The sequence below is a fragment of the Amblyomma maculatum genome, chromosome 11, assembly GCF_055883805.1.
Source record: "Amblyomma maculatum isolate TAMU_Amacu chromosome 11, ASM5588380v1, whole genome shotgun sequence".
Taxonomy (NCBI): Eukaryota; Metazoa; Arthropoda; class Arachnida; order Ixodida; family Ixodidae; genus Amblyomma; species Amblyomma maculatum.
Window position 1 is genome coordinate 137,312,413 of NC_139354.1, and position 12,596 is coordinate 137,325,008.

Sequence of the window (12,596 nt, forward strand, 5' to 3'; positions counted from 1 at the left end):
CTTAGTTTGGAACCGTATGTATCAAATTCTCTGAGCACGGATTAAAATTTAGGTCTTTCCTTGGTCAACTGTATGCTCATATGTGTGTTGGTATGGTACTCATGAGCGTCTCTAAATGCTTGAAGCGAATGTACCGAGTCGAAATTTGCTTGATTCAGATTGCGTTCTTTTCTTTGGCCCACGCTGTGCAACAGCCTGACCGCTTTGGGACGTTAAACTCCACAAACCAAATAACCAACCCACACTGTGCACTGACCACAAATTGAACAGCGCCTGTATCGATAGGCTGCCACATTTACCGGTAAAGTGGCAACGATCACAGGCTTTGTTGGCATGCAGCAAGCATAAAACAAATATACTGCCGTTGTCGCTGCCATCGGCCGATTTCGTTACTAAACTGCGTGCGTCAACTGGGGCGGGGATTTCGGAGGCTAAGTTGGCACAGAGCTTCCTGCAACGTCATCTGTGCCGAGTTTTGGTTTTGGATGAAAAAAAAAAAAAAAATCGACGGGTTTCGTCGTCCTGCATGGCGTTAGGAAATTAGTTTTTCATCGTTTCAAAACCTTATATGGCGTGTTTTCAAGAGCTTCTAACTTCTCATTTCCGACGGACCACATAACTTTGTTCGTTAAAAGGTATGTTTATTGGAGTTTAGTTAACTAGCCGTATAATTTGAAGAGTACTGTAAGTTACGTCAGCTGTGGCTGAAAGCTTATTCCTAAGAATATTCCTTTCTATATATAAATTGCATATCTTTATATGAAAAAGGACTGAAAGGGTTTGGGGGGGGGGGGGGGGGGTACCTCACTTCGCAAGCCAAGCCAACCTTTCAACAAGACGACTTGTCTCCGTGTGCAGATGAAGACAAGTCCCCTTGTTGAAAGGTTGGATTGGATTGCGAACTGAGGTACCCCCACAAAACTCTTTCAGTTTCTTTCATACTGTGCAGCCATCTCCTTTCCCTCGTTTTACCTTGGGTCTGTGTTTTTAGGAAGTTTGAACGTGTTCGCTGAAACACGTATATGCTGTATGCTTTACTATTTTTGACCTTTTCCTGCTTCCTTTGCGACTGACTCCCGTATGAGCGTCTAAAAGCTCACAGTTCAGTTCAGGCGTTCAGTCGTGTCCGACTCTTCGTGACCCTATGGACCATGTCACGCCATGCTTTCCGGTCTCTCACTATCTTCTTAACATCACATAGCTTCATCTGCAATGCCTCGAGAATGCCATCTAACCATCGAGTTCGCTGCCTACCCCTTCTCCGGCGACCCTCAACCTTTCCCAACATCAAATCTTTCTCCAGCGACTCCTCTCTTCTCATCAGATGACCAAAGTAGCTGAGCTTTAACTTTAGAATTTGACCCTCCAATGAGCAGTCAGGGTTTATGGTCGACAATATCGACTGATTTGATCTTCTGGCAGTCCAAGGAACTCTTAAGAGTCTTCGCCAGCACCACAATTCAAACGCGTCAATTCTTCGGCGGTCAGCCTTTTTCACAGTCCAACTCTCGCATCCATACATCACAACTGGAAAGACCATAGCACGGGTTATACGGATCTTGGTTGGCAGACTAATGTCTCTGCTCTTTACTAGGCGGTCAAGGCTAACCATTGCTCTCTTTCCCAGAAGCAGGCGTCTCCTAATTTCATGGCTGCAGTCTCCTTCCGAGGTAATCTTGGCGCCCAAGAACAGAAAATCTCTAAAAGCTCACAACGTCAAATAAATAAATGGACGAGTAAAAGGAAAGCAACCTGCACTTCTAGCAAGCTCTACTTCTGTTCTCAGCGCTATAAAGAGCAGATCTTTGACATGTATATTCGTTGGAAAGTCTGGTTTTACCGGGCACGGGTAATAGATGACGCCCATGTAGCGCCTATTAGAAAGGTATTTAGACCCTCCCAACAAGCACACGGACATGTGTAAAGACGTGCTCTTGACATACTTGAGGGCAGGTGCAGAGGGCTCACGCTTACGGCTTCCACCGCACTTTCGGCAGGTGTACCGACAGCAATCCAGCGAGCAATATGGCGGCGCGCCCACACTCAATGCAAATAAGCCTATAAGGGCGTAAAAAGGGAGTATCATGTGTTTTAGTCCACTCCCTATCAGACCGAGGCCTGAAACTGCAAAAAGGGTGTAACATGACCTCTAGAGCACTCTCTGTCAGAAGGAGGGTGTGCTGCCTGAGGTAGATCGTCAGTAAAAAATTACAGGGGTCTTTAGCGACTAAAGTAGTGAAATGCGAAAGTCTGAGGGCCGCATTCTGCTACGCAGCTGGCACTAATTAGTAATAATAATCAATTGGGTACGAAGTAGTTAATTACTTAGCTGTTATTGATTATTCATTAATTAGCTAATAATCAATTAATTACTCATCAGTCCATAATCAGCTCATTCATTAATCAGTCATTAATTAGTAATTGATCATTGATTGACATATGGCCATATAAGGCACGCATTCGCGCATACTGTGGTGGTGCTTCGTTATTGGCCGATACCTCTATGAAGTCATCCCGCCTCGGCCAATCAGAGCCGCCGCAAAAGCGGCACATATTTTGTCCACGACAACTGAGCCATTAAAGGCTTTCGCCTTAAAATCCGTAATATATGTCTATGATCGGCACAGCAATGCGGTTCTAATTTCAGAACATTCGAAGCTTTCCCAGTTAATTGAGATCTTAATCGAGGTTCCTGTCTTCTCTACGTGCCAGCCTGATGATTTCTGGGGCCGCCGTCAAGTCCGCTGAGATTTATAATTACATCAAATGTTGCTTAAGATGGGAATGCACCTCTGTTGCCAACAGTAAGGCATGTCGTATGTTTAGTGTATGAAAATTACTCCAGGGCTTGGGCAGAATGCTCCAAACTTAAGGGGATGCGCTAACTATATATATATATATATATATATATATATATATATATATATATATATATATATATATATATATATATATATATATATATATATATATATATATATAGGGTCTTGAATATTTGAGGGCCGGGTTTTAAAACAAAAGAAAGGAAAATCTATTGCACTATTCAAGCTGAAATAATGTTCACAAAGTAGAAAAATATGGTCTACGTTATTTGATAAGTGATTCAACATCGGTACTTCCCTAGATATTCCGGAATAGACGAAAAACTGCTCTTGGCGGCGTGCAAAGTTTTCGCAGAGGAGAGCCGAAAAGCTGCTTTGACATGATGCGCCATCTGTCAAGCAGCGAGGCAAGCGCCATCCCGGCCGTTGACGAGCTTTGCTTGCTGCTTGACAGATGGCGCATCATGTCAAAGCAGCTTTTCGACTCTATTCTGCGAAAATTTTGCACGCCGCCGAAAGCAGTCTTTCGTCGATTCCGGGAAATCTAGGCAAGTACCGATGTTGAATAACTTATTAAATAACGTAGACCATAGTTTGCTACTTTGTGAACATTATTTCAGCTCGAATATTGCAGTAGATTTCGCATACGATTGTTTAAAACCCGGCCCTCAAATATTCAAGGCCCTGTATATATATATATATATATATATATATATATATATATATATATATATATATATATATATATATATATATATATATATATATATATATATATATATATATATATATATATAATTGGTTAACATGAAGGGAAAGGCGCAGTATCTGTCACACTTGTGTCTGTGGACACCTGAACCGCGCCGTAAGGGAAGGGAGGAAGATGGGAGTGAAAGTGGAAAGAGAGAAAGAGGAGCCGTAGTGGAGGGCTACGGATTAATTTCGACCACCTGGGGATCTTTAACGTGCGCTGACATCGCACAGCACACAGACGCCTCTTCGTTTCGCCTCCATCGAAACGCAGCCGCCGAGGTCGGGTTCGAACCCGGGAACCCGGCGTGGCCTCCGCTGCGGTTAGGCGACTGTCGCCGACATTTCGATGCGCGACCGAGGGAGGGAGGAGGGAGGCCAAGGGCGTTGATGAGGGAGCGCAGCCTCTGGAAGGCTCCTGCTTCTGGAACAGCACGCGACGCGCGTCTTTTCTGTCTCGTTTTGGCGCGGCACATCACGCGGGGCTGTGTTGGGCGACAGCTCACATATCGTAGACACTCGCCTGCTGTTGCTTTCTCTGGTTATTATTGGACAAACTCCTTGTACTTTTCCTATGGCTGTCCCGTTTCTTTAGCGCCGTTACAGATGGTTGTTTCAGCCATGAGGCATGTATGCATTATGCCTTCAACCATTCGCGCACGTGTCTCATTGTATTGCGACATCGTCAGGCCGATGTTGTTTTCCATTTTTAATTCCAGGCTGGAAGTACGGCAAAGTTGGTCGCGAACTACGGCAAAATTTATTTCGTTATTTCATGGTCTTTTGTTTTGTTTTATTGCGAGGTCGCCTTTGGTAACAAAATAGCGACTGCGCATACTGCAGAAAATTTGGTTGTTGCTAGAAGAACATCTTGGGGGGTTGGCTACTGCAAGATGAAGTTTAACAAATACACGAAAATCATTTAAGATGAATCCTTTTTAGCGCAACACATAAGGGACACGTTTGAAACAGGAAAACGGCGCAAATGGGACAAGGACAAGAAGGAACGTAAACCAGCAGGTCCCTGTCCCATTCGCGCCGTGTTTCCTGTTTCAAACATGCTTACAAACCAACTAGCCCAAACCAAGGTACTCCTAGAACCTAAGGGACAGGACAGCTAACGGTCCCGTCCCTTATGTATTGCACTAAAAAGTATTCCACCTTGAAAACATGAACCAAATAGCCCATAAGCAAACGTTGAGGAAATCTGTCATGACGACGAAAATTTGCTTGGGGCTTCTCTGGATGGAAATTTTGCTAATGCGAAGTGGCCCGCCAGTTCCTCTGGCCGGCGTCCCTACCCTTCCTGGCGTTGGCCTTATTCATTTCACTGTCTGCTCGGCTGCGGTGTCTCATTAGTTAAGGCGCTTAGCTGCTGTGCCCAAGGATGCGGTATTGAATCGGCCGCGGCGGCCGCTTCTCGGTGTCGGCGAGAAGCGAGGCCCCCGGGTACTGTGCGGTGTCAGTGCGCGTTGAGAACCCCAGGTGGTGGAAATTTCCGGAGCCTTCCACTACGTACGGCGCCTTTCATAGCCTGAGTCGCTTTGAGATGTCAAACCCTGTAAACTAGGCCATCATTTCACTCTCATGTGGTGCTGTGCCTTAAACTTGCTGTTGCCGTCACGTTAACCATTCTTGCAGCGCAGCTCGCGGTGGTCCCCTTTCTGTCGTTTGTGCGTATAAAGCAGCAGCTGCTAGACTCGTATTCATGCGCAAATATTCACGAGAGGTCTGAGAGCTGTTTATTTATTTATACCTACTGCAGTCCTTATATGGGGCTATTGCAGGAGTGGGTCAGACAAATCTCGTCTAACCCACTGCTACAGTAGCCGAGTACAAAAACAAGTAAACAAATTAAAAAATTTACAAGAAATAAGGCAGACAAAAATGTAACTCAGAATAACAGCAACACTGGGATACAGTACCAAAACGAGAGTGCAGCAGTACACAGTAACAACAAAATACATAAAATCAGATGGAATTAACTTTTGACAGGAAATCGTTTAATGGCAGTGGCCTAATTGTTCCAGGAATTAAGCTGTTCAATTCAGTAGTGCGTTCATTTCGTACGAGCGCTGCACGGACACCTTCTAGCCGCCGCCGAATGTTACTTTGGCAGAGCTGAAGGGAAGTGAAAAGGGGAGAATAAAAAACGTAGCGTTGCAGCTCGTGGTTCATTTTTTTTTTCTTTTTTCACGGAGGTGACACCGAATCGGTGTTGAGCAAAACAGAGTCGGCTTTTCGGAATCGAGGCGGCCAGAGCGTATCGGGTTGATACGCGATACTACACGACCACCGAGGCTGGCTGCGCGACACTGGCCGAGAGAGAGAACCCATTGGGGGCGGAAACGTAACACCGTGTGTACCGTGCTATTCGAACCTTGAACGAAAATCTTCGCGAGGCGATGTCCGCGCGGACCCTCCCTGCTTGAGCCTCTCATTCGGTCCTTGTATTTGGGTGCCGCTGTCCGCGTCATCGATCCGTGACCCAAAAGCGGCGCGCCGATATTGGCGTACGTAAACACGGCACCGCTGGGAGCTCAGGGAAAGTGGGAAGTGGTGGATGATGAGGGTAGAGGGGAAAGCCAGAAATGCGGAAGTGGGGAAGGAGGGAGTAAGTGAGCGACTGGTCAATCGTTCTGCGCGTCAATCTTCGTTTCGCACTTACTGCTAGGCACGGCTTTATCGGCTTTCGCGAACTGTACGCTCGATTGCATTGAGCGAGTCGGTTTCTCAGTAACCTAGTTAAAGGATGATTCATCGATCTAGCTTCTAGGACTACCAGCAGGGTCTTTTTATGTGGCCGTAATGTAGAGGGTGGCTTAAACAGCAGTTCAGGTGGTCTCGAAGTGTGGGCTATTCTTAAAGGGCCACTTCGCAACAACCAGACTGTGTCTTTTTTAAGAGCTTACGAAGGAACTGTTGAAGTTACTATCACTTTGGGTCTTGCAACCAGATCTCGCCGTCACGGGAGGGAAGGTGGGTGCGGGAAGGAAGTGCAGGCGTATATGCCGCTTTTCAGAATTGGTTGGGTCGCGTCTTGATCTCATGCGCCTAGATTGATCTTGATTGTAATCGCCCATTCTAGGTCGTCGGCATGCTTGGTCTAAGTTTGGCCGAATAAAACTTATAATACTACTAATACTGCTACTACGTCGGGTAGCTTCGTGGATCATCGTTGTCGCGGGTAGCCGTTTCGATCCTGTCGACTGCGCCACTTAAGCTTCACCGAGAGATTACTAACGAGAAAAAAAAAAAAAAAAATCTGGAAAGCGGTCCCCCTCCACCTACATAGACCACCTTCTTTCTGCCCATGTTATACCTATTTAATGCTGAAATAACGATGTATCCAAAAAAAAAAAAAAATCTTCTAGTAGCGTCCAGGTTTCCTAGGAAACCATTTCGACCTCTAATCTGCGTCTTTTATAACTGGTTGGAACTAAGAAGAATCTGATCCCCGTGTTGTCACTCTTTCCTTGAAAATGATGCCTTGTGAAGATTGCGGCGGGTTTTTCTGAGGCTGCTTTTTGTTCTCCGTAAAGGGGGTCGTCAGTTTAAAAGCTCCGACGGCCGGTAGCGCTGCCGTTCGTGTTTCGCGGGGGAAAAAAATGAAACCTGATATATGCCTCAGTGCGCGTTCCGAAATTGGATTTCACCGAGCCGTAGACGCCTAACAATCCGGCGTCGCTTGCCACCCGTAGATTTTGTACCGTTTTTCTTCATTCGTCCTGAAATAAATTTCGTGCTTTCAATCTCGTTTGTGGTTGCGGAAGCCCACGAAAAAAGTTCGGCTACGGTTTGGAGCACCGCATTCACGTGCTGCCGAAAAGAAACGAAAACGATGTTTCGTGGTGTCAGGATTAATTTCGTCGTCGTTACGCTTATACTCGTCTTCCATTGGTCGCTGTTCCCGGTGACACGGCCCCTTTCGTGGCAGAGACACGCCTCTGGTGCCACTTGTACCACTCGCTCATGTCGTGCTTGTGGCCGAAAAGATGAGCACAACGACCCTAACATGGCAACCTTTATTGGCCACGGATCCCGTGTCCGCAAAAAAAAAAAAAAAAAAAAAAAAAAAAAAAAAAAAAAAAAAAGCTATATGGCGGATTGTGTGGGTCCTGTAACTGCGCCCGGTGCCAAGCAGGGTGGATATCTTTAGCATTGCAACGAGGGGTGGATGATGTTCGAGGTGGAGGGGGCACCCATCACCGCATCCATAGGATCCGTGATCGGGGATGCTGTACAATCACCATTTCTTTAACTTCGTAGGGAAGCGGGGAGTAGAATGCGAATAGGTATTTTTTACAGCGCGAGCTCTGAACAACACTTACCGCGATTTTACGGCGTCGTTGGAGTCCGCACCTCAGGCTCACACTGTACCCGCAACTGTGATTAAAGAGCTTGCAGTTACCTCGTGTAAGACGTCATTGCAACGGGCCATAACAGCGCGAACTCCCACTCCCTCCGTGACGCGTGACGCTCCCGCCGCCTTCCTCCCACAAATGTGCCCCTTCTCTCCGGTCCATCTAACACCGACCATTTGCGTCTGGGACTCGTAGCTTTCCCGCTTATTTTCATTTTACCTTGGTTGGCTGATTTTTTTTTTTTTTTTTCCTTCGCGATGGTCCATATTTATTGGCGCCTTTTTCTTCTTTTTTTTTTCTTGCTTCTTCTAATTTTGGAAGAGATGGGCTAAACGTAGTCTCGTAAAAAGAAAACTTGCTGGGGAAGAAGTGGCAAAATCTCGCGCGCCATTAGCTTAGTACTGCTGGCCGGGTTCTGGCCATTATTGCGCCTCGCAGGCCCATTGGTACCGCTTGAGCGTTGCTTACGTATCCTCGGCCCTCCTCAACGTCGCTTTCTTTCGCCACCACGTGAACGTTGGGAGTTTTCTGTGGACTGCACGAGGCGGGGAACCGCTCAGCCATGCGGAGGTTTCTCGTACAGCTGTCGCGATCATGGCGTGCGACTCCTTTAACGGCACTCGCTTCGCCTTATGTGTATTTCTGCCTTCAGTGAAACAGTTTGCCTGCTTGTGCTTAAATCTCGGAGTCCTCAGTTCGTTGTATTCTTTTTTGTTGGGCGAGAAAGTACTACGGACCTGGCCGTGACCACACAGCCCCTTCGCCTTGTTCTCAGAGTACCTATATTGCATTCCTTTTTTCTTGGGTGGCACAATATTGCGGTTCTGCTTTGAAATAAGCTGTGACCACTTCGTGGCGTCCACTCAAGCACAGGCATTGGACAGAAACATCGCAGAGGGAATTGTCTCCTATGCAACCGCTGTCCAAACTAAGCTAACCGGGACACGCTTAGCAATGGGCAACGGGAAGAGGAATAACGTTACACACTGTTATGCTGAGCGCGTTGTCAACGGTAGAAGCCCAGTTTCAGGAAGCCGTTGAACGGGACTGCCCTCGCGTCCCGGTCGACCAGTCACTTGGCGTGGTTGGGGTCAGAGTCGGACTTCGCGGACTCCCACAGGCGCAGGTTGTGTTGGGGATACGGGGGTTGTTTTGGGAAGGCCACACACCATGTAATGGGTTTTGACTGTGTCCTGTCCGCAGTGAGGGCAATCTCTGGTGGTCACTATGATCGCACTTGTGTAAGAGTTACGGTGAGATGAGTGCGTTGTTTGTAGTTTACCGAATCTGTGTTAGCGCTTGGTCAAGCATATGAAGGCGTGGCGGTATTTTTGCGGCCTCTGCGGTGCCCATGTCATTGGCGTTGCTCTAGTTCGTTAAACAGGGGGGTTGACGATGGAGGGGTTTCAATTGGCGCCTGCATCGGCGGGCTCAGAGCATGGTGTGCTCGTTGGAAGAAGGCAAAGAGCGTAGTAATAATAATAATAATAATAATAATAATAATAATAATAATAATAATAATAATAATAATAATTAATAATAATAATAATAATAATAATAATAATAATAATAATAATAATAATAATAATAATAGTTGGTTCACAGGAAGGGAAAGGCGCACTATCTGTCACGCTCTGTGGACACCTGAACCCCGCCGTAAGGGTAGGGAAGAAGGTGGGAGTGAAAGTGCACAGAGAGAAAGGGGAGCCGTACTGGAGGTCTACGGAGTAATTTCGACCACCTGGGGATCTTTAACCTGCGCTGACATCGCACAGCACACTGACGTCTCTTCGTTTCGCCTCCATCGAAACGCAGCCGCCGAGGTCGCGTTCGAACCCGGGAACTCCGGTACAGTAATCGGGCGTCTTACCACTGCACCACGCCGGCGGGGCGAGCGTACGGCGGGGCGAGACAAAGCCGAAATTCGTTTACGGATTGTCATATTGAACTAGCTCCGATCCGCAAGAAATTCGATTCCACAGCGAAGTTTCTGTGAAAGCTTTAGAGCTTTCTTTTTTTTTTCTTTTTTTTTTTTGTAGCTTGCGTGAATGCCATCTGTAATCATTAAATTATTCCAAGTATACTCCTCCTTGAGGGATTCCCGTAAACACATTGGTCTTAATCTGGGGTCACAAATGCACAGTTCTTTTCCTCTTATTTTATATGGCACTCCGGAGCCTACAATTACTGGTGCGTGTGGCTGTAGCGGTCGAGTTCCGCAAATCCTGACGTGGCGACTTTCTTCCTCTTTCACACTTGCAGTGGTGATTGTTGGCCTCTGGTGTTCGTCCTAGGAACTGTACAGAGTTGGTGAGTACACGTCTTCTCTATATCTCGTTTTGGAAGGAGGCGGAAGTCAGCGTGCGGGTCACCGACTGTCGGCACACTTTTCCTGTTTGCTTCACTTAGTGTTTCGCCAAGATTGCCAAGAAAAGCCTTAGTCAGGCGGCTGCAGTCGTAACAGCATTGCTCTGTTTTATAAAAGGCGACCCTGTGGGTGAGAGGGGTAGGGAATTAGCTGGGCGCCAGTGTGCAGTAGGCTGACTCCTTATCCACAAACTGCATCCACTGCCTTACCCACAAACTGTATTAAACGCGAACTGCTGATCTGGCATTAAGGAGGTCATTCGCTTCCCAAGCACGGAAAAAAAAATTGGAGCGAAAGCTCTATTGCGCCAGATTTTGCCAAGGTCATCGGGTGGGGCAATTTCATTCGGTTCAAATTTAAGTTGGCCGCTGAGCATTGTGTTGATTTACTACACCGACGACCATGACCTTTGACTTTCGACCTTGACCTTTGACATGAAAGCTTAACAACAAGCGTAACCAAGCAAAACGGAGGTATCGGTCTCTATATAGGCTGAAAAGAGTTAAACTATCGCAGTTATGTCTTATTTCTAAGTGTTAGTGTTTTTCGGTGTGCAGTGCAGGACCATCATTTCGAGTCCAGTTACCAGATTTTAATGCGGACCGCATTATATACCTATATTAGCACAATACCCGGCGGTTTTAGCATTATGCGTCCATATGGCACGACAATCACGAGCACTTCTGTGGCAGGGGCTGTTTGGCCGGTGATACGTATAGCAGGTACGGGGAATGGTCACGTCACCTGCCGACTGCCTCGTACAGTCGTCGGCGCGGCTGTCTAGAGTGCTGGAGCAGTGTGCTGCGGAGCAAACAGATATTGACTGGGCTGCTCTGTAAGTGGTACAGTGTAGTTTTAATTGCAAATACTGTGCCTACGTGCCTTCGTTTTAGCGCCATCATCGTCCCCAGGACAGGGCCCTGCTCTAAAATTTCACTTGCTTTGTGCGTCAGGTCGGTGTTCGAGAGCTCTGGATAGCCATGCTGACGACTGTACCAGAGGGACGGACGGACAACGCGTCTTGGCGGAATGTTTGTGTCACGTCGCGAGACCGCGCTCCATGTCGGATTTGCAGGAGCTGCCGACTTGAGCAGCACTGTCGATATCGCGCCAGACGCGCCATTTCCTGGGCCTCGCAAGCGCGTTCGTACAGCTCGGTTAAAACGAGGTTTTTTCGACAACCGCCGGCATGCGACAACCGCCGGCATGCAGCCTTGTCGAAAAAAGAACAAAAGATTTGAACGGTTTGCGGCAATATCTTGTCGCTGCTGCCGTAGGCAGCATACAGTATGGTCACCCTCGCGAGTATGCCGATGGCGGGCAGTTATTTGCAGGTGACATGTCCGGGCACTGATTTTCTAGCGGAATTTTATGTCATTTTTTTTTTCTTTTTCCATGCCCGCTATACAGACTATGCCTGGTAGGCAGTGCTGGACAGACATCACGCTGGTAGACAGCGTTTCGAGGGCGCGTGGAAGTGCTTGGAACAGCGAAAGTGCCACCGTGAAACGGCATGCCGTCCGCCACTTGGCAAAATCAGTTGAATCAATTAATGTGAAACCATTAGCACTGGGAGGGCTCGAGATTCGGATGCGTCACCACGCCATAAAAGGGCATGCATAGTCATGTCTCATACATTGTGCAACTTGGTATACCTCATCACTTCACTATCAACGTACTGTAGGGTGTAAAGTAGGCAGATGCATTATGCGTAGTCATGATTTATAGTCGTAGTTTTCGCATTCTCGTAAGCAATGTTCAATATGTCGCTGCCGAGTTTTTTGAACTGGAGCGACTGGTATTCGAGTAAAGCGCTTTTTGTAGATTAAGCTGTGTGCGACTGGCTGCCACATTTATGTTTGCTTTTGGAAGTCGGCCTGCCGAACTAATTTATTATCCGTTCCGCGAATGCTGCCAGTATCGAGCCCGTTTTATTTCTTCCTGGTAAGGACAGCGCAATACGGATGAAAGGTCGCGTGATCTCGGCACTTGTTTCACTAAACCTTTTTTTTTTTTTTTTCTCCATCTCTCTTTGAAGCTTATGCATCATTGTATCTGGTTCCGCGAAAACATTTACCATTTATTTGCTGGCAGTGTGATGCTTTCTCAGCCGTGTTCAAAGCTGCGGCCGCGTAGCGGGTGTAATTCAATCTGCAGCGGGTGACGACAGCGCGCACGTTGTAGTCGACAGTGAACTGGCAAAATGAATGACATGTTGTTAGAACTTTTCTTACTTGCTTTCCTCCCGTGTGAATCATGCCCTTCCTTTCAGCTGTTATCTCGTTTTTCCTG

The 12,596-nt window shown here is 47.1% G+C and overlaps 1 protein-coding gene across 5 annotated transcripts in view; it reads left to right on the top strand.

Annotated features, from left to right (window-relative positions):
* LOC146175052 (CUGBP Elav-like family member 1-A) overlaps nucleotides 1-12,596 on the top strand; it is a 566,960-nt gene that overhangs the window by 27,285 nt on the left and 527,079 nt on the right. For 4 of the 5 annotated variants that reach the window (XM_084584452.1, XM_084584454.1, XM_084584453.1 and 1 more), the window contains one exon: nucleotides 10,199-10,246. The exons of the other annotated variant lie outside the window; for it this stretch is intronic. The gene's annotated coding sequence lies outside the window, so the exon portion shown is untranslated. The remainder of the gene's footprint in view (nucleotides 1-10,198; nucleotides 10,247-12,596) is intronic. 5 annotated transcript variants of the gene reach the window in all.